Here is a 22,602-nt window from a genome sequence, read left to right on the forward strand (position 1 = left end):
GTGCAAGCAAATATATATATGTCTAATGTGGGTATACACACACACACACACACACACACACGTATACACCAAATCTTAAAATGGCCCGAGAGACCTTGAGCAATTTAAGGTCAATAGCGAATCAAATATCAGCTTGCATACGCTTTTGCGTGAGCAAATTTTCTAAGTCAACTCATTCAAAAACCCTTGTAAAACATCTAGAGTTTGGAAGCTTTACAGAATTGACTTTTAAACACAATATGATAGAGCCATCAGGGCATAAATCTGGTGCAGGACTGTCATTTGGGCAGGAGTTTATGTCTTGTTCATGCTCAGATCAGAGGGAGTTTCTATGGTCTTTAATAAGGAGATGCATGCCACATGTTCTCTCTGGATGCTCACAGACTCTTGAGAATCAGAACTCCGTTGTATTCATCGTTGTGTCTGACCCAGAGCCTAGCACTATGTCAGCATAGAATCTGTTAAATAAACACTTGCCCAATGAATGAATCTTCATCTCCAAGTGAATAAGATTGTTTTCTTACTACCCAAAACATATTTAATGAAGGCAGAGGAATGTATATTGAGCTATGTAAAAATATCATGGATCAGTAGACCATGTAACAACAGAAGACCCATGACCATGATCTAGTCCAGTGCTCTCATTTAGAGATTAGAAAACTGAGGCTCAGCAAGTCTCGGTAAGTTATCTGAGGTCATACAGCTAATCTGGACCAGAACCTAGCTCTTCTGACATCTAACCCAAGTGAATTTTTCCACTAACCCACTCTGCCTTAAGAATCAGGAAGGATAAATAAAGAGTCTTAGGTGTTTTCTCACCACTTATATATAGCCTTCGTAACCCTTCATTATGGAGGAGAAGAACTCAATTGTTTTAATTGCTGCCTGCAAAAGAACGTCACAATCCCCTACCGTTGCTTTTTGGCAAGCCCCCGTGAACGATAATTTAAGATCTAAGGCAGAATGAGAAGGAAGGAAGATCTAATAAAAGCTTTTTATTTGCAGATTGGAATTAAGTACTCTGTGCCCAGACTGTTGGCTTTCCCTTGACTTCGGGGTTGCCGCTTTAACGCTTTGATGAAGAGAAAATTGGAGAGTAAGAGCGTCAATCACTGGGGCCTGTCAAGCGACAGCCCCTCAAACCTAAGCGAAATGTGATATTTTGCTCGCTCTGAACAACTCCCAAACCACCTCAGCTCCATTCCTACCACGAGTTTGGAGGAAGCTGCAATCTTTTTTGTTACCCGTTACTTTATGTCACCAGAGCATCTATCTACCCCTTTGTGTGATTCCTGAAAGCTGAATTTCTAAAAAGGATCATCCCAATCCCAGGTGGCCAATCCGATGCTGTCCCTGAGCCCCAAACAGCAAACTGTGGGGCAGGACGGACATCAGGTCACTGCTTTGGGGGGAGGGTGGAGCAGGGACCAGACAGCATGAAGCTTCAGCCAGGAAATCAGTGAGGTGCAAATTGCATGGTGGTGGCTGTGTGGCAAGAGGAAAATTGCAGGCCAGTGCCTGGAGAGAGAGAGAAAAATAGCAGGGTGGTATTTTGGGGCCTGGCAACAGTGGCCACCAGGCATGCTCATCGTTGCCTGAAAACACACACATACAACAACAACTTCTTATTGAAGTACAATATACAAACAAGAAAGTGCCCAAATCGTGAAGCTCAGTGAACTATAACCCTGACAGATAACATGCATCAAGAAAGAGAACACCCCGGGGCGCCTGGGTGGCTCAGTCGTTAAGCGTCTGCCTTCGGCTCAGGTCATGATCCCAGGGTCCTGGGATCGAGCCCCGCATCGGGCTCCCTGCTCCGCGGGAAGTCTGCTTCTCCCTCTCCCACTCCCCCTGCTTGTGTTCCCTCTGTCGCTGTGTCTCTGTCTGTCAAATAAATAAATAAAATATTAAAAAAAAAAAAAAAAGAAAGAGAACACCCCCTTCTGTCTGCTTCCAGTCACCCGCCGCCCCAAGGGGAGCTGCTATTACCATTCGGCCTTGTCTTTTAAATGTAAGCCAAGTGGCAACCGAGGAGACAGTGTGGTGGAGTTGGTCCAGATTCTTCCCACAACTCCATTGCTGTAGGCCCAGCCTGGCGGCCTGCTGGGTCCTAACTAGCTCAGCAGCCCCTCTGGATCTCGACAGGGTCAGACTGGGAGAGGAAGAGTGCGCAGGGCCTTGAGAAGAGGAGGCCTGAAGACTACAAGGTGCAGCAAAGGAGGAGACGAGAATGCAGGCTGGTCCCCAGCCCTGCCCTGCCCACGGCTGATGAAGGTAAGCTCCTAGTCTCCTCACAGCGTCCAGGTTCTTGGTGGTACCTGACAGCATCGGGCCATTCACATAGGGCTTCTTCTGTTTCTTTTTGGGTGTTTTTGTAGTTTTTCTCTCATTGTAGGCTCTCTGAGTTGCCTGATCGTGGTCAACCATCCTGGGGAGGATCGGGGCTGTTTTGCTCCACTGGCTTCCTGGCAGGCAGCAAAGTCAGGCCCCCATGGTTGGCAGCTTCCACACTGATTCTTGTGGCCTGCAGTCATGGCTGGTTCTGCTTGTTTTGCCACCTGGCTGCAGTGGACTATAGTTAGACACTGTTTCTGAAGAGAACCAAGCATGTTTTAAATAGGTTCTATATTCTGGCTCTGAGTTTTGGCTCAGCGTCCCTCTGGCATATAGTACTCTTGGTGCTTGAGTAGGAGTTTATACGTGAGAGAGACAAGCCCATTTCAATTTGGGCATCCAAAATAACAGCTAGATTCTTTTTTATATTTTCAGCGGAGTGGTGAAGACACCCTTACACGCTCGAGGAGGTCTGTCGCAATGCTAACTGCCTCCTTGGCTTGGGGAAAGGAGTTTCCTTATCTCTCCTGGCTCACCTCCAGAATCTTCTCTATGCATGGCAGTTCAGCTTCCCTGGCCTCATCACACCTCTCTTCTTGCTCAGGCCACCATTGGACTTCTCAGAGGTCAAGTCCAATGAAGACTTTCCAGTCCTAATTTTCAATTAGCTCAGTGTACTGTTGAGCTCTCTGTCCACCATGACATTCTCTTCTACCTCCACGCCCCCGGGTTTTTCTCCTGCATCTCAAGTTCCTCCAGTTCAATCTCTGTGATAATACCCTCTTCTGCTTTCTCTTGTTGGCATTGTGCTTTCCTAAGGTGTTGTCTTCAGCTCTTTCAGACTCTGCACCCTTTTCCTGAGCAATCTCGCATACCGGCCTGACTTCAGCCTTAGATCTAGATCTCCAACCAGATTTGTTTCCTTAAAGCTCTAGGCTGACCGTTGGCCTCTCCATGGATGCTCTATAAACATCGATAACAATTGCTCTCAGCTCTGGCTGCCCATAGAACCATGGTTGCTTTTTAAACAATATCCATGTGTGAACTTTACCTCCTTAGCTATTGATTTAGTTGATCTGAATGAGACCTGGACATGACTGTTTTAAAATCTCCCCACGTAAGTCTGATGAGATGTCAGAAATTAGGACATGGAGGTACAAGGCACATATATGTAGATGGCTGGAGTGCTATGGACAAGAATCCTTTTCCATCTCCACACTGGGCCTTCCTCCCGGAAAATAAATCACATCTCTGGTCCTTAGACTTTTCAAACATCTTTATAGGCATTAACTGATGAACCTGTGGTCCCACTGAGAATTAGAAGTGATCCTTGGGCTCTAGATTTAAAAAAAAAAAAAACAACAACTGAGACTGAGAAAAAGGACTGACTCGGAAGACTAGTTCTCCACCCCTCCATCCCTTTCCCAACACAAAACCTTCTGTGACCCTGCTTGAATTCCGGGGCAGGTTTTGGTGTTTTTAAGGCCTCAAGCTCAGTTTACCATTCTGCCAATGCCATGAGGTTCTCTGTCTGCAGAATGACCAGCAAGACATGATCAGAGGAGCTCACAGGAGACGTGTTTCTAGGAGTAGTACCAGAAACCACTAGAGAAGTCAGGATAACCCTGAGCCTCATTCAGCTTCCCTATCAAAATGGGGGCAGCAATTTTTACTGTTGGAGAAGGTGTGAAAGCAAATAAGAGATAGTGAGGATGCTAAAATTCCGTCATTTGTATTCTAATGTAATCCAGAATGAAAGTGTATGTGCAAGAAGCAACTTTAGAGATAATTCTGTCCAACCACTGTATTTTACAGGAGAGGAAACAGGTCCAGTGGTTAAGGGATCTGCCCAAGGTAATGCTACCAGCGAGGTGTGAGGTTTCCTAGTTCAGTGCTCATTTCCCTCCAGACTTCCCGAGGGGTCCATACTGCACCCATGTGGCTGGGTTTGACCCTTCACACATCATCTTTCCAAACAGAGCACTCTGTGGCCCAGGGTCAGCTATTCTTGGCCCCTTCTCATCCTACTTCCCTCTCTACTCAAAGTCCTGAATATAGGTGGTATGAGGTTTTCTGCCCGAGGCTTCCAAAATGCCCGTGGTCTTCCTTCCTCTGCCAGCTATGACCTAGGGTATCTCTCCAGTGGGGTAAAATTTTGGGGGTGTGGAGGAAGTGTTAAAGTCAGAAGGGACTCAGCCCAAAGAGGCTGGGTACCTGCTGTCTGGCGGCAGAGTAACCTGTGTTTGACTCTGGCCTGACCTTGGACCAGATATGGATCCTTTTTAAGCCTCAGCTTTCTTACCTATGAAATGGGCATCATCATGGTATCTGCCTTGTGGGGTTGTTGTGAAAATTAAATGAGACCATTTCCCTAAAGCAGCAGTTCTCAGTTAGGACTGCACATTGGAACTACCTGGGGAGCTTAAAACACACACATACGCATTGATAGCAGGGTCCTACTCCTAGTAATTGTGAATTAATTGCTCCAGGCATCTGGATTTTTAAAATTCCCCCAAGCGATTCCAACTGTGCAGCCAAGATGGAAAACAGGGGTAAAGGTAAAGGGCTCAGCATAGCACTGAGCAAGTGATCAGCGCTCAAATAATTGGCTTCTCATATGAGTACAAAAATGATAATTCACATCTCCTCTCCCTACTAGACCCTCATAGCTGTCTTAAGGGAGGACCTTCTTCCTTTTGCATTTTCCAGGAAGGCTCTTCCTCCCTCCCCCTATCCGCAATTCTGCCCAGAAATCCCATCGTGGGTTTTCCTGAAACCCTGGGCTGGTGACTTCTGGCTCTGAGAGGTCACTGGGCAAGTGAAAGGCGTTCTGATGTCAGGTAACTGTCCACAGATGCATTCAGGCACTCCCTGGCTGTGGCTACCAAGAAAGGTTGTTTAACCTCTCAGTGCCTTCCTCCTAAATAGGGGGACACTGTCATGTATTATGTCCCCAGAGGAGCTGGGCATTCTGCTAAGCGGTTAAGAACAGTGTCTTCTCTAAGTGGGATAACTTCTGTCTTGAAAATTATTAGCTGTGAGGAGGAAATGAGACAAAGCCCGTACACAAAAAGCCTCGAAACAGACAGGAGTAGTGGTCTCAGACCGTTCTCTCTCTCTCTCACTGCCCAGAGCACCTTGCAGACATGGGGGAGGCCCGGAAGGCGGAGGCGACTCTCCCGGCTGGCTCCACCGAGTCGCAAGCACAATCTCTAAACCGCCCTGTCCTGGCCCAGTTCCGGGCCGTCTCTCCACACCCCAGCACCTGGGGGCCGCGCTCTGACTTGAGTTCGAGTCCGCGGCGCGGCCAGCGCATGCCGCGGGGTAGTTCCCTGGCCCTGGCAGCGTGCGACGGCGTGCGCCTACCCCCAGGTGCGCGCGGCGCGTCCGCGAGAGGCTCCCTCCGAAGCCCCCGGGGCCGCGTGGTATGGCGGGAGCGCGGTCGGGTCCGGGAGGGAAGGGCGGGCTGAGTCCCTCGCGCGCGCAAAGGCGCCGGGGCGCCCACCCGTGAGCGACGCGCACGGCGCGCCCGGCCCGCGGTCCGCAGGCCCCTGGGCTCTTCTCTGAGCCCCCCAGGCCAGGTGCTCCTGCCCCCCGCGTCTCGCGCTCAGCACGTCGCGCCGGGATCCGGGCGTTTACGGCCATTTCTCGAGGTTCCTCAGCTGTGTCTCTGAGAAAGCAAACTGCTGCCCAGGCCGCGGAGGATCTGGCAGCGCAAGACGTAGCTCGGTGCTTGGCAGGCCACTCCACCCTGGGCCTGGTTCCCGCGCGGAGCCCTCGGCCACGCTTTCGGTGCTTTGCCCCGCAGGCGCGGTGGGTTCTAGCGCGGTCCACCGGCCTCGGCGCTCGGCTCGGGGCTCGGGCGGGGGCCGCACCGCCGTCCCTGCTCGCTACCACTTGGGTTCCAGTCTCGGCTCCTCAGCAGTCTTCGCTGGAACCTCGGCGAGGCTCATCCTCAGTTTCTCCCAGCCCGTTACTCAAGTGGTATAGTGTCGAGGCCAAGATTTCAGAGTCTGGGTTCCGATCTCTACCTTGCCATTCGTGGCCACGAGAGCTGGGACAGATTACGTGATCTCTGTGTGCCCCAATTCCTCATCTGTAAAATGGGGATAACGTTCCTACCCACCTGGGGTTGTTGAGAGGAATAAGTGAATGAATGTGAAACACCACAGGGCCAGGCACATAATAAAGACTGGATAAGTATTTGATATTATTAATAAAGTAGGGATTATGATCAACGTCGCCATATTAAATATATGCAGCGTTGCTATATTAAATGAGATGACGTGGGTAAGTTGCCTGTATTAAGTAAGCGGCGGATAAATGATGTGCATTAGTGTTACTGTTACTCCCAGGGAATCGGATTTTTCTTCTTCTTTTTTAAATTTAAATATCTTGGCCTCCTCACGTGTTCATCTGGGGTTAAGAACTGTGCGAACTGGCGCAACAGGCTCAATAAAAAATGGCCCCTGAATTCGTGCCCAGTTGTAATTTCCTTGGGTGTTTTGAAAAGGGCTCGTCAACGTTGCCAGGCCAGCGCCGCGCTTTTGTTTGCGAGAGGGCAGTGAGTAAATTATATACTGGGCTTAGTAAAGCAAGAAATAAACACATTCACAGTAGGACTCTTCGGATGAACTATTTCATTTCTCTTTTGTGTTTGTTCTTGGTCGTTGATGGTCCGCTGCAGACTAATGCGATGCTGATGTGTCTTAATATTAACGGTTTGGAGCTGAAGACAGCCGTTCTCCTCACGCCGTCGGGGCAGCCCCGGCAGGGTCGGGAGCCACCATGAGGCCCAAGCTAGGACAAGGGAAGGTTCTGTTTGTCGCTTTCTCCCTCTTGCCCAATACCTCACGTCTGTGTTCCTGGGGAAACATCTTCCGGATGGCGAGTGAATTTAAACGTCTCTGATTCTGTGATCATAATTTTCTGCCTGACCGAGAAAAGCGGCCGTGCCCTCCTGCGCTGGGGTGCCCCCCTCTGCCTCGGTTGGGAGTAGTTAACCCTTTATACGGGAAGGTTGCCTGGGCCAGGCACCCGCCTTCCAAACCACCAATCCATTCCCTCACCCAGGGCACCTGCTGTGAAATATTAAGGGCGAGCACAGACTGTCGTGGGCTGGAATGTTGGTGATGGCAGTCTCGGAAAAACCAGCCTTGGCGGCTGATGAGGTCCAAATCAGGGAGTTCACACTTCCTTCCTCCCTGGAGGAACACAGGCGGTGAAGTAGGTGCCACTGAAAAAAGATAATCCCCAGCTTCTACCTGTGCAGTTGGAGGGGAGGTGTCTGTCCCTAGCATGCTTCCAAATTCACTGGGGACTTTGTGCCCAGGCCCAGAACCCTCCTCCCCCGGGGCTTCCGTGCAGCGCCCCCACCAGGATGTGAACCGGAGAAAGACCAGCGTCCAGGACCGGGTCCCAGCACCTTGGGCTGTGTAGGAGTTCTGGGGACAGAGGGAAGCTGAGGAGAGAGAGACAGAGACAGAGAGACAGAGAGAGACGCGCACGGGTGAGGCTCGAGAAAGAGCCAAGTTTCTACCTTTTAAAGGAAGACCCAGGAGCCTGCCCTCGGCCTCACTGGAAAGACAAACTCAAAGGCAAAATTAAGCGTCATCCGGGCAACTCTCAGGAAAGGGGGCCTCGGGCAAAAAAAGCCGGTGTGAGGCGGGATGTGAGTCCCGGGACCCAGGCGCACGCGGGGTTGTTCGCAGGCGCTGGGTTGGCCGCGCCGCAGACGCGCTGTTGTTTATAAACTCGTTGCTCCAGCGACGACGCGGTCCGCGTTGGACGCCTTTCCTCCCAGAATGGAAGGGCGAACAAACCAATCTTTGGCCACCCTCACCCTCCCGGTGGCATTCCGATACATGACGGTTTTCAATGTAAATGAATTTCTTAAATGCCACAGCAACGACTCTGTTTGTTTTGGTGTGGGAAGGTTAGCAAAAGCACCAGAGCCGTCTTTCCGGCTTCTCTTTGATTCTGTCTCAGATTTACGGGTTTTTTACTCGGCGACACGGCCCCGGCCACCCGCCCGCCCGCCCGCCCGCCCTTCCCTTCCTCCCTCGGACAGGGCAAAGCGAACACCAGGCCCCGGTCACCACCGCAGCTCAGAGGAAGGCGATTGCAGGATTTATCAACCCCCCTCCCCAGGACCTTAGATTTCATCTCTTTCTTTTCCCCCTGCATGTTCAGTTTGTTTTCTCAAGACCTAAGCAATTTTTAATGTACTCTATACTTCCCGCTTAATCCTCATCGTTTATTGTATAATTATAGTTTCAAAGTGATTATGTAATTAAAATCATGTTTCGTTGCAGCAGGACTTCAAAAGGGCGGCAGACCCCCGCTCTGGCATTATTTTCGGGTGATGTAATAATTTCCCTGTGATATTTAAAATAAACACATTAGTTCAAGAATTCTAAACATGTCTCAAAGTATATAGTAGGCTTGATTGGCACGAGGCTGGGTTGTAAAGAAATGGTAAAACCTATCACTAGTTTAATATATTTCTATGCTCCCATGCAGGGTAAATTATAGGATAATGGGGCGCAGGCGATGGTAAGCTCTGTTTATATAATCCATTTCTTCACACGAGTTCCCATTGCTTTCCCTTCCCTTTGCTGTATGTGGTGGTTCTCTGATCCCCTGACCTCAGCCATGTGTTTTCACTTTTTCTTCTGATCTCAATTCCATGACCAGCGGGGAATAAAATACAAATTGAATAGTAACCATTCACAGGCCGCTCTTTTCAAACTGTTGTTAAAACCTCTTTGTCTTGTCTAGCGGTTGATAGATAAATGTGTTGTATTTCGCCTTTTTTTTTTTTTCTCCTTCCTCTTTTTTTCCCTCCTTGGTCAAGGAAAAAATAACCCTCCTCAGCCCAATTATGCTCTTTAAAAATTAAAACCCACACCTCCTTTCAGACCCTCTCCTGCGCGTCCCGCTTTCCCCGGTCGGCCCATTGGTTAAGGCGGCGTTGGAGACGCTCGGGATTCACCACGTGGAATAAAGAAGCGGCGGGAGCTGAGCGCGGCTGGGGGAAGGCGCGGTGCCCCCGTGTGAGGTCCAGGCCATTGTCCCGCCGCCTGAAGGTTCATTTAGCATCGAACCTGTATTGCCTCTGATCTCTTAGCGGAGCTCCCAGAATCGGCTCCGGGGACTGGGGGCCGCCCCTCCTAGAAACCGGAGCTGGGTAGGGGGTGAAGGAGCCCGGCAGAGGGAAGTTACTAGTGGTCTGAAAAATAAACCTCCTCCTTCGCCCGCCTTTTTCTTTTCACGGTCAAACCTGCTCTGAGGGCGAGGTGGACAAGTGACCGAGCTGTTCTACAGCTTTTCTCCCAAACGGGAAACAATGGCTCCTGAATTCTGGGCCTTGCCTTTCCCAGATCTGTCTCCCTTCCACCTCCTCGGCTTCTTTTCGGGAACGTGAAGGCAAAAGACAAAAATTGTAGAGACGTCTACGCCGCAGCCTGCCCTCGTCTTCGTCAGAGCTGCTTCGGGGTCAGCAGCACCAAAGCGTCTCTGTAACTCCACGGCTAGCGCCCAGGGGCGATGGGGGCGGGATAGAGATCGTCTGTGGGCGCGGGACCCACTCACTATTCCCGCATCTGCAAACTGCCAAGGGCTCCTCACTCAGGGCTATTCTAAAGCGAGCTAACGCTGCCCTTCGCGGGAGGGAAGACCGCCACCGCAGGGTGGCTCGGCGCGCACGGCGCCCTCGGCGCACGGCTCTGCTGCGGGGCTTGGCGGGCCGAGCGCCGTGGGCCGGGCTGGGCGCCTAGCGGCGGAGGGGGAAGCTCAGAGCAGCCCGCGCCGCCAGGCTGCTCGCGGCGCCGGGGTAGGGTTTCCCGGGCGGCGCAAACCAACCCGAGATCCACGAGGCCGCTTGACAGCGCTTTTCGGCGTCGGCCCGGGTACCTGTAAGCTGAGCCCCGCTCACATGCTTCACATTAAACCTCCGTGCCCGGTGCCTTTTCTTTTTTCCTCCGAAAGGGTTCTTATAAACTTCCCTTCGTTTATTTAGCCTGGTTTTCATTGCTCCAGTTTTGCATGGGTTGCCTTTGTTTAGTTTATTAACCCACGGGGTTACTTTAACTAAACATTTGGACTGAATACTTCGGGGTTGAATTTCAACGTTTTCTAACGAAATTACTGAGTTTTTTGAAGCCGCACAGAGAACGCTGTGTTGAGTTTATTAGTCAATTTAACAGACTATAAGGGAGGAGAAAAAATGAATTCCGGACAATCCGGGTTCGTACCCACTGGGCGGAAGCAGCTCGCGAACCCTCGGGGTTGGGGCTTTAGCAGCGCGAACGGAGCGCGGGGACGGTCGGGGCGCGCTTCCCGCTCCAGTAAAGCGCGGGCGCCGGGGCCCCGAGACCTTCTCCGCCCGCGGGCCCTGCTTCCCGAGGAGCATGCCCCCGCTGGCCGCGCCGCTTCCCAGTCTATCTGGCTCCGGGCCTCGCCGGAACCACCCGCACGCGAGGAACTGGGGACAGGAGAGGAGGCGGGGCCCTGACACTGGGCTGCGCGTCCCCCGCGGGGCCGCTCGGGCTCTTTCTCCAGGTTCTCACCCGCCTGATGAGTTTTATTTGGTGGCAGCGGCTGGTGAGCTCTGCGGGACCCCCTGGTGAAGGTCAAGGGAGAAAGGGTTGTGGTGGAATCTGCCAGAAAATACTGGAGACGAGTGGGCAACCGTCCCAAGTGGGCGCGGAGCAGGATGGCAGCTCTCTCCCCGGGTCAGGGTGCACCCCCGCAGGCCACCTGGGGACTTTGAGGGTTTGATTCCAAGCTCTGGAAGACCTGGGGGAGTCAGGGGAGCTGGACACATGGGGAGCGCCCTATCCTGTGTAAAGCGGCAGTTTGGGGACAGAATCTTTCCATCCACCCTCTGCCTGGCCTAAGCGAGCAGGAATGCTGAAAAGGGAGGTCCTGACGCTCCTTTCCAGGTCTGTCCAAACTGGGGCAAGGGCAGGGACCTCTCCCTGCCAGCATTTTTTCCTACCCAGCCACCTCCCCCATTCTTCTCACACTCTCATCCTCTGCCACATTTTGGTACAGTGATGCCCACCCAGCTAAGAAGTATCCTAGCTAAACGCCCTTGACCCCTAGGCTTCTGAGATGAAATTGAGACCTTTACTTCTTTGGGGGAGGTAATGAAGTGGAAGCCCAAACACAGAAACAACAACAACAACAACAAACTTCACCTAGTTTGGGGGAGATAGGATAAAGGGTGGGGAGGGATGAAACACTGAGATTCCTTAACTGGTACACCAGACTAGTGGAAAAACAAACAAAACCACAAAACCATGAAAGGCAGGGTTTCTTTTACTACAGCATACAGCCACCAGGCCCTGGATCCCAACATTTTCAAACTGAATTATGGTAGGTAGTACTCCAGGCAGTTCAAAATTCAAAAGATACCAAAGGATCTAAGAGGCAAAGTGTCTCATTGCTTTGGGCCTCCCAGTTGGCCTCCCTAGAGGCAGCCACTTGTTAGTGGATTCTTGTGAAATATCCTGGAGAAAAGCACAAAGGTTTGAAAAGGCCCACCCACTTCTTTCCTTGCTCTGCTTCCCCTCTCTGGCATTCCCTGTGCTCTTCTGATGCTCAAAGTCTCTAAGAAGCCCACCCCACCTTGGAAGGTGTTACTTGCCACTTCCCCTTCCCTGGGCCCTGCTCAACACATCTGCCTTGAGTTCTACTGGTCTGTCATACTCCTGATTTACTTCTCTCTCCTGCACACAAAGGAGAAGCCCAAGTCATCTCTCCCTGCTGTTCTCCAAGTCCTGGCTTTACCTCTTCTGCAGCATGATTTTGGCCTTTTCTTTCCATTCCTCAGCCACTCTTCCAGGACAGTCCCTTGTTCCTCCTAATTTGGACCGTGGGGACAGCCTGCCAGCCAGTCTTCTGTTCTTCCACACCTTTCCTCCAATCCAGCCTACACTCACCACCACATCAGTCATCTAAGGCCGACCTCCATGTCCCTTATCTGATGAAAAGCCTCCATGGCTTCCCACTGCCATTACGTCACCAGGCTGCAGCCTGCTTGGAGAACAGGAACCCATCAGATCCATTGCAGATAGTCACTTCCTCGGCTTGGCTGACTCAGACCCCAGCTCTCCTCGCAGCCCTCTCCCGAGATCCGCTCACCGTTTCTCAGCAGCCAGATCCCTCCAGCTCTCCTGTCCCCAGACCTTTTCTCAAACCTTCTAATACTTGGCAGACCCTTGTCCCACCTCCACTGATCAAAGTCCTTCAAGGCCTTGCTCAAAAACTACTCACTCTCCAGCCATTTACAATCATTCCCTCCTCTGATCCTCAAAGTAATCTGTGTTCATACGACTTATATAGGTGTGTGTCTTTTAAAAAGACTATCGGTTTGTTTGTTTATTTATGAGAGATAGAGTGACAGAAAGAGCACAGGGAGGAGCAGGGAAAGAGGGACAAGCAGGCTCCGTGCTGAGCCTGGAGCCTGACACAGGGCTTTATCCCAGGACCCTGAGATCCTGACCTGAGCTCAAAGCAAGAGTCAGACGCTTCACTGGTGGCTTCATCTGGGCACCACCCAGATGCCCCTCTTATGTAGACGTGTTTAATAGTCGTTTGGATGTTTGTCCTATTTCCTCTTCTAGATTATAGATTGTTAATTCCTAGCACATACAAAGCAATGATTTTTTTTCTTTTAGTTAATAAGAACTCCCTCATTAGTCCTCCTCCCCTCCCCCACCAAAAAGAAGAAAGGAAGGAAACTGCAATAAACATTAAAATGCTTTTCTCTCTTTTTTTTTTTTTAAAGATTTTTAAAAATTTATTTATTTGTCAGAGAGATAGCACAAGTAGGCAGAACGGCAGGCAGAGGGAAAGGGAGAAGCAGGAGCCTGGGATCATGACCTGAGCCGAAGGCAGCCGCTTAACCGGCTGAGCCACCCAGGCGCCCCTACTTTTCTCTTTCTTAAATACCAGTCACTATTAGCTGTTAGATTATCTCATTAAAGTAAATCTCACTGAGGTATGACTAATTTACAAAATTAACCCCCCTCTAGAATACATATGCATTTTAAGAGAGCAGGTCACTCCAATGAATCTCTGCATTAGTCAGGGAGGTCGAGTGGGCCACACTGGGCCATTGTTTGTCACAGAAGAACAGTGGATGATAACTTCCGGGCTCCATTTCTGAAGGGCTGTATATGGTGAGGATGCTCTCACATAAGAATGTATAAATATTGTAACTGAACTTCTGGGTTAAGATGGCTAGCTAGATTAAATTTCACAGATATTCCTCCTCATGCTTTCTGCTCTTCAGGCGTAGGAAAGCCGACTCCTGGGAGCAGAGGGGAAATCTCTCCCAAGTCCCCTGTTTCTTTTTGGTCACTTGACCTCAGATTCCCGTTAGCACAGCTCTAGTCTGGTCTGAGCCAGTAGGGTGCCAGGGAGAGGGGGAAGAAGTTTGAATCTCCCCTTCTCCCCACCCCAAAGGCTCCATCCAGAACCCTGAAATAGAATGCAGTAGAAGTAAAACTGTTGGCTATGCCCATGCATCCCTAGCCCCAACATCTTGCCCCTCAGCCAGATTGCTGTCCTTAAACTCCTTTCAGAGCTGCCACTTGTCTGAGTAGTTTTAATGCCTGACAGTCCTGCTTTGTACAGAGATCCATGATGTATGCCCTTCCACCACCCCCACCCCCTCCACGGTAGGGGGCATGGCAAAGCGTAATTCATTATTCGAGAAGTATTTGCTGCCCCCCCCCTTATTATGCCAACCAAGCAGGTGCTGGACTACTGTGGTGAGCAAGATAGACAAAGGCCCTGCTCTTGTGGGGCTTACCTTCCCATTGGAGGGACTACAGCACATGGATTTGGGGCTTAACCCCATGGTATCCAGTCTCAGCTGATGGTGAGAACACCAAGCTGGGAGTCAGCCTTGGGTTCCTCGAGTCCATCTGTGCTCTTTATGTCCCTAGAATGATTAGCTCAACCTCATGGATCAGCTTCTCACTTCTAGACTTGGAAGGCTTTGTGAAATTGACCAAATCCATAGACATTCAAGTCCTCTAGATGCAAAGTATTCACATGATTGGATCTGGAAGTTTAATGGTGATTATAACAGGAAATCTGATCGGTTCTGTGTAATAGCAAAAACAGACACACAGTCCTCTCTCCCACTCCCCACCCCTATGGAAAAAAAACAAACACCCTGGAAAGAATCCGAAGTTGAAATAAAAAGCAGCTGGCAATAGGCCCATCGTGTGTGATGATAATTCCAAGTATGGGATGATCTTGTGAAGACAACGGTTAGGAGGAGGGGAAAGCTCAGGAAAAGGAATTTAGTAAAGCAGTGATTTCTGCCTGCCTGCAAAGAGTTTCCGTGGCACAGGGTGTCACACAATCTCTAAGCTGGTACCTTTTATTTTGTTTTCATGCATCCTGGGAAACATGTCTTCAGCTGAGAGGGTGAAGAAAAACTTGAGGCTTTGATTTACAAAAATTAAAGCCATGACTAGGCTTTGGATCAAGGCTGTGTCCTGGGCCTGGAAAGCCTCATCCTTCCTTGTCTCAAACCTTTCCCGCCCTGAGGGAAAAGAGCTAAGAGTCTTAAGCTAAAGCAGCTCTTCTGCCATCTGGGGCTCTGACTCGGTTGACCCTCTCCCAAATTATTGTAATCCCGAGTCTGCAATGGCTGTAGATCTCCTCTGGGTGATGGCAGCTTCCTTCTGCTTCTGGGTGGCTTGAGATCTTCTGCACAGGCCTGGGAGGAGGCTGGGGGCTGCCGTAGAGGGCACACAGGTACCATCAGCAACCTGGCCAGCTCTGTGCAAGCTCGGGGCCTCTCTTTCCCTATCCCCATCTCCCAACCAAATCTTACTCTTTAGAAATTATATGAGACATTTATACCTTAGTGTGAATATTATGGTACTGTGTGAACTCACCAAGGGTTATTTACGTTTCAAGCTTGGGCTTTGATTGTAGAAAAAAGTAATTTATGCCCATTAAAAGAATTTCAAGTATGTGAATGTGTGGAGGAAGCTTTTGGTGGGAAAGGAAGTTGAGGAAGAAATAAGAAACTCTACTAAGCCTACTACAGTAGGGTAAATGATCGTCCAGCTTTGGGAAAAAACGTGGTGGAATTCCTTCGACCTGAGCAAAAGAGAGGTAGCAGTGTGGAAAGCGTGTGGATTAGAGGCAGAAGAAAGAGAAATGGTAGAGAGCTTACTTTCCTTTAATAAACGGACCCATCTGCTCTGTGCTTCAAAGGAAGGAAGAACAGATCGCCTAAAACTTCTACAGCATTTACCCTGAACTCTCAGAGACTCTGACCTCTCCCCTTTTGTCCGCTCCGATTCTACCATAGGTTTGTATTGTGCATTGCATGGAGGCTGGTGGCTGCTTGGTTCAGAACCAGCCTTGGAAATGCTTACAAACTCAGGCAATTGCAAAGCATATTAGATGTACACAGCATACATTATGTCCCTGGTTGATAGGCTTTGGTATTTACTGGTTTGCTTCTAGGGAAAATAAAAAGCAGGTTTTAATTTTAAAGGAAGATGTAAAAAAAAAAAATAACCATTTTCTGATATAAAATCATACATTTGCTGTGTAAAAATGCAAACAAATACAGAAAATTATAAAGAAGTAAAACAAACAAACCAACTCAAAATCTGAACCGAAGGTAAGCATTGTTTTTTTTTTGTTGTTGTTTTTTATAAAGATTTTATTTATTTATTTGACAGAGAGAGAGAGACAGCGAGAGAGAGAACACAAGCAGGGGGAGTGGGAGAGGGAGAAGCATGCTTCTCGCCGAGCGGGGAGCCCGATGTGGGGCTCGAACCCAGGACCCTGGGATCATGACCTGAGCTGAAGGCAGACGCTTAACGACTGAGCCACCCAGGCGCCCCAAAGGTAAGCATTGTTAACATTTAGGAGGACCATCTCCTAAAGTAACTTTCTGTGCACATAAGTACTTATAGCTTGATATCTACAACTTAACATAAGCAAAATATACCGCATGACCTATATACCATACCACGATATCCCTATAACAGGGTCTACACAGCTTTCCATATTCTATGTCAATACATGTAGATCAGTGTCACTTTTCTTTTTCTTTCTTTTTTCTTTTTGATGTTTAACATAAACACAGAAAAGTGCACAAATCTTATGTCTACAGTGCCACAAATTTTCACAAAGTGAACACGCCTAAGCCAATGGCCAGATCAAGAAAGAGGATATCTCCAAGCTCTCTTGCCCCCTCCTAGTCACACTCCTTTTCAAGATAACCACTGTCCTGATGGCCTGGGATTAAGCTAAGCCTCCTATGAACTTCATGTAAACTATATCATACAGTGTGATTCTTTCTTTCAGCTTTAATTCAACGTATTTGTGAGATTCATCTGTATCATGGTGTTTATTGTTTACCCACACTCGAGCCTATATGGTGTTCTATGGAATGCCTGTAACCACACTTTACTTACCCAGTCTACTTTTTAAAAAGATTTTATTTATTTATTTATTTATTTGAGAGAGAGAGAGAGAAGGGGGGAGGGCCAGAGGGGGAGGGAGGGAGGAAAAGAGACAAGCAGACTCTGCACTGAGCATGGAGTCTGGAGCCTGAAGCCTTGAGCCCTGAGCCCCAGCCCAACATGGGGGCTCAATCTCATGACCCTGAGCGGAAAACAAGAGTCAGCCGCTTACCCGACTGAGCCACCCAGGCGCCCCCACCAGTCTACTTTTGATAGACATTTGGGTAGTTTCCCTTCTGGGACCATTATGAATAAGGCTGCTGTGAACATTCTTCTGCATGTTTTGTGGGTATACATACAGAAGTGGGATTGCTGGGTTGCAGGTTAAATGTATGTTCAACTTTAGTAGATACTGCTGGATGTGTTATTTTTAATGGTGAGGCCACGTGGGATTCCACTGTTTTCATGCATCACATTTACTTATTTATGTAACCAGATTCATATTGGTAGCCATTTACTCTGTTTACAAGTTTTTCTATTACAAACATTAAAGGGACTGAATCTGCAGGAGGCTGAGAAGTAAACTGCTCTCTCCCTGCTTAAATTAGGGCTCAGACCTACCCAAGTTTGTGTGGCTTAGACGATTTTTCACCGGTCATGACATTGTTCATGCACGAAAGAATAATTAGCTTTTGTCATTCTCAGTGCAGTAATTTTCATGATTATGAAGAAGAAAACCAAGTCAGGAGTCCACCTCCGGAATTAGAAACATCACTTCAGTCTCTAATTCTGTTCCTCTGTGAAGACATGAGTGTAATGTCATTTGTACTCTTTACTCCAAGATGCTGACAGTGGCCTCCCAGCTTGAGTCTTCAATATTACCTGTGCAAAACCTTGGTAAGCTGATCATTGAGCTTCATGAAGCAAATTACTATCAATCATATGCAATTTAAATTTTTTTAGTTTTTATAGTAGTTAATTCATTCACATGGTTCAAGAATCAAAACAACATGGAGAAGTCTGCATTGAAAAATCTTGTTCCCATCCTGTGCCTGGCTACCTTGTTCCTCACTTCACCAGCCTCAGTATGTAAGCACTCTGATTAACCTATTCTGTATCTCTCCAGTGTTCATGCAAATCTAAGTATATTCTTCTTTATTTCATCCCTTTTATGCAAAAGGTGGCATATGATTTGCCCTGCTCTGCACCTGCCCTTTTGATTTAACCCTATATTCTGGAGCCCCCTCCATATCAGAGCACAAGGGGCAACAAGGATTGACTGTTGTGTTAGGGAAGACATCAGACAGCTGCTACATGGCAGAGAACTTTAAGACATTTGAGACACACTCACTACTTTTTAGTTTTTCCCTTCATTAATGTTTTTCCAGTTTTCATGTGCACACAGTCTTACTGGAAGCAAAAGAAGCTGTGCCAACCTTCCTCAAAGAAAGGAAAAAGGATCATTTTAGCTGTTTCTTCTCACTTTGATCTAGAAAAATGCTTTTAGGGGCACATTTTCTTACACTGGCTTGAGCTAATTATCCAAAGTTGGTCATAACAAGGGGAGTTTGTGCCTGCTTTTGGCTTCTTGAGTTACACTCCAGACTCACATCTTCAAACTGCCCCACCTCCCTGAACTCAAGACCGACATTTTCCACTGTGAGCTGGATGTTGCCACCTGACCTTTCTACCTGAGCGCCTTGTCTGTGCCCGACACACACCCAGGCTCTGCGAATGCAGTGTGGTTGAGCAGACGAGCACGTTTCTGATCTCCTGGAACTCACACTACAGTTGGGGAGACATAGACCATAAACAAATAAGCAAACAAGAAAACTTCAAGTAGTGCTGAGTGCCGTTATGAAAACAAAACGTGGAGAAGGGACAGGAGACTTGGTCACTTCAGGTGTGACATCAGGTCAGGAGGGTCTTTCTGAAGAAGTGATGTCAAAACAAAGCCAGCCATGGGGGGATCAGGGAGAAGAATATTCCAGAAAGAATAGTCTTTCATCTGAATAGGTGAAGTGAGGGTGATGTGGTTTAGAAAAAAACAACGTGGGTATGGCTGGAGCATAATGAGCTTGTGTAGGGAAGTAAAATTCATCATCTTTCCTTCCAACTTAACTTGACCCTTACATTTCTCTGACCCTCTTAGTGATGATACGAGTTTCCCGGAAGTCCTGTCAGGAACCTTGCAGCCCCACACCCAGCTAATCACAAAGCCTCTACACCAGCCCTTTCCTATTTCTGCTGCCACCACCATGTGCCAGACTTGACTGCCTCATACTCCTGTAAGGTTACACTAAATTTTAAAAAGAAATAAACCATCAAAGTCATTGGAAAGAATGACTGTTTGACAGTAATTAGGCCCAAAAATCTTGGTATTGTTTTCACCGCTTTTACATGGTTATGACCTAGGCAAAAAACAAAACAAAAAAACCTAAATAATCTCAAATAATCATTTTGGGATTTTGTGTGTTTTGTTTGGTGGCAGATTGTTTTAGTGGAGCGAGGATTGAAAGAGAAGAACAGACAGGGAGTAGGAAACCCCCAGCCCTCCCAAGGTGAAAAGGACACAGTTGGCATCAACTTGGGAACCTAGGTTTACATACCCTTTCTCTTTCTAGATGGTTCTCTGCAAGTATTCTGCAGCAAGTGAATTTAAGTCAAGCAAATTAGAGTGGTTTTTAAGCATTATTTTTTTTCTCATGCTATTAGCAATTCTTTACACTTGGTGGGCACTTGGTATAGGTTTGATGATTAGATTTCACTTGTTCATTCAGTAAATATTTTATTGAGCACCTACTATGTGTGAGCCAGGCACTGCTCCAAATGTTGGCAATATACCAGTACATGAGACAGACAAAAGTCCTGTTCTCAGGAGCTTCCTTTATAGTGGAGCTTACAATTCTTAGAACCATGGGAGTAGTTCTAGTTCACTCCCTTCATAAGGGGATGATCCTAGGGAAGTATTTTCTTTCCTTCAATTTTCTTATCTGTCAAAAAGTTTGATTAAGGCCTTGGGAGACCACTGATGTGACTCCAGACTCAGACCTTATCAGCCACATGTCCTCGTTACTCTCATTGAGCGTGATTTTCTCATCTGAACGACAGACATAATAATGCCTCATTAAGATATAGTGAGTATTAGATAAAGTGCACATATATAGTGCTGTTTGGTATACACTGAGTGCTTAATAAATGGCCACCATTATTACTATTAAGTGCTCTATGGACATAATAAATATGTATAAGGTATGGTTTCTGCCCCACTGGGGTTCAATATCTACTCAGGAGGCCAGACTAAAATGCAAGAAATAATCACAAGCAGTACCCGAGAGGATATAATTAAGTGGTTCAGTAAATTGTAGGGTGTTAACTATAAATGCCATAGGAATTCACCGGAGGAAAAGATGGATTTGGGCTGGTGGAGGGTTGGACTGGTGCCTGGCTTTGCAAGAGAGGTATAAGGGAGGATTCACAGGGTCCCAAGGCCCCAGGCGTGAGGACGAGGCAGGAGAGACCAAGAAGTTGGCTAGACAGGATGGTAGAGTCCCGTCATAAGGGGTGTGGAAAGGCGGGCAATGGAATTTAGACTTGGTATGTAAAGAGAGAATAGGGACCAGCCTTAGAAATCCCACTCAGGTCAATCTAGGTCAAGGGAGGAGAGGAGAATGAATATTCCTCTCCATCTGAGTCCTCGCCCTGAGGAGGGAAGGCCGGTTGGGGGGTGTGGGGGTGATGGGAGGCTCTTAATTAGGGCTGGTGCGGAGACATGTAAGACTGTCTCGACAACTCCCCACCACACCAGTCAGGGATTAAGTTGTGAAAAGCACTTCAAAATAAGCAGTTTATTGTTGTTGTTGTTCTAAGTAGGCTCCACGCCCGGCATGGAGCCCAGTGAGGGGCTTGAACTCACGACCCTGAGATCGAGACCTGAGCTGAAATCAAGAGTCGGACACTTAACCCGCTGAGCCACCCGGGCGCCCCAGCAGTTTGGTTTCTAATGTAATTTCAGCGTATAATGTAACCTACAAGTTTTAGCCCAGGAGGATGGCATGTACTATTTGGTTTGCCGGTTAGGGACAGGATGTTATAACATTTTTTGGCAGGAGCATCCAGAGAACAAATAGAGCCTCTTGTGCATCTTTGCCACGTCTCTGCTACCTTTCTCAGGGAGTTGATGGTGGTGGGGCTCAGGATGCTGACACTGCTTCTGTACTTTGGGGTCAACTTCGTGGTTTGGCCAGAGGATTCTTTGCTCTCTGCTTTCTACTCCCTCCTTTGTGTAGGAACCATCACAAACAGCGTTCGCAAGACTTACAATCAGGCATGCCCAATAGTCAAAAGGCTTGATACTTAGCCTTATTTAAGTCAAGGGGGCTCAAAGCATTTCATACACACTAACTCGGTAGCCTTCTTTTAAGCCTGGGAGGAGGTAGGTCACAAAATGAGGTTAGACAATCTGAGAGGGTTGGTTTTATCATAATGGCTGGGACCCTGAGTGGAAAAGCATCAATATATAATAATCCAATTAAGGTATCAGAGTTGGGAAATCGTGTTCCTACTTTTCAGATTAAAAAATGAAAGCAGAGAGCAATCAGATAATCTGGATTTGCAATCAGATCATCAGAAACTCTGGCCAAGAGAGAGGCCAGGCAGAGAAGCCGATCCCTGAAATCCTCCAACACATCACGCTACCTGGCTATGGTCTGAGCAGTCACAGGTGGGATGATGAAATCAATATAATCAAGTGGTGGTAAAATACACACAACATAAAATTTACCATCCTAACCATTTTTAGTTGCACTGTTGGGCACATTATGTATATTCACTTTGTACAAGCAATCTCCAAAATTCTTTTGATCTGGCAAAATTGAAACTCTGTACCCAATTAAACCACAACTCCCTATTGCCCCCTCCCTGCAGCCCCTGGCAACCAGAATTCTACTTTTTGTTTCTCTGAATTTGATTACTCTAGGTATCTCATCCAAGAGTACTCACACAGTATTACTCTTTTTGTGGCTGGCTTATTTCACTTTGCAGAATGTCCTCAAGTTTCATCCAGAGCGTAGCATGTGCCAGAATGTTCTTTTTTAAGGCTGAATAATATTCCTTTCTATTTTGTTTATTCATTCAACTATCAATGGACAAAAAACATTCATTTCTTTTTAAGGCAACTATTTTTCATTCAGTGTTTTGGGTAGGTTACATATTCACATGGTTGAAAACTCAAACTGTAAAAAAGAGTAAGTGGCGAGAGTCTCGCTCTTGTCCCCCAGCCACCTAGCTCCTTTCCTCAAAAGCCATTAACATTATATGTTAATTGAATTTAAATAATAATAAATTTAAAAATAAATAAATGAATAAAAATAAAGTTGGTGCCATGCCTTCCTGCTGCAGTCTTCGCTAACGCTGTGTCTCTTGCCCGGAGTGTCCCCATCCCTGCCACCACCCCCCAACCTGGTGTGTAGTAGGCCCAGTGGAGGCTGCTCATTGCTCAGGCCAATGGCAGGCATTCTTCTGCAGGCTCAGGCAAATTCTGGGGAGTTTTGGAGCCGCTGGAGGAAGAGACAGACAAAAGGACAGTCCCACCTAGTGTTCACAGACCGTGTTGAAGGCCCAAACTAAACTTCAAGCACTTCCTTCTGTTGGGACTGCCATCCTTCCTCCCGGCACCCCCCACCACAGCCCCCTGGCCCTGGCTCCTCCTAGTCAGCTTTGAAGAGTCCTGACCACTCTCCACCCCTGGACCAATCTCTCCTCCTCTGTCCCCCTGTGGCAGCCGCCCTCCACGGGTCCACTTAGCTGT

The sequence above is a fragment of the Leptonychotes weddellii genome, chromosome 7 (assembly GCF_054177405.1).
Source record: "Leptonychotes weddellii isolate Sample4059 chromosome 7, ASM5417740v2, whole genome shotgun sequence".
NCBI classification, from domain to species: domain Eukaryota; kingdom Metazoa; phylum Chordata; class Mammalia; order Carnivora; family Phocidae; genus Leptonychotes; species Leptonychotes weddellii.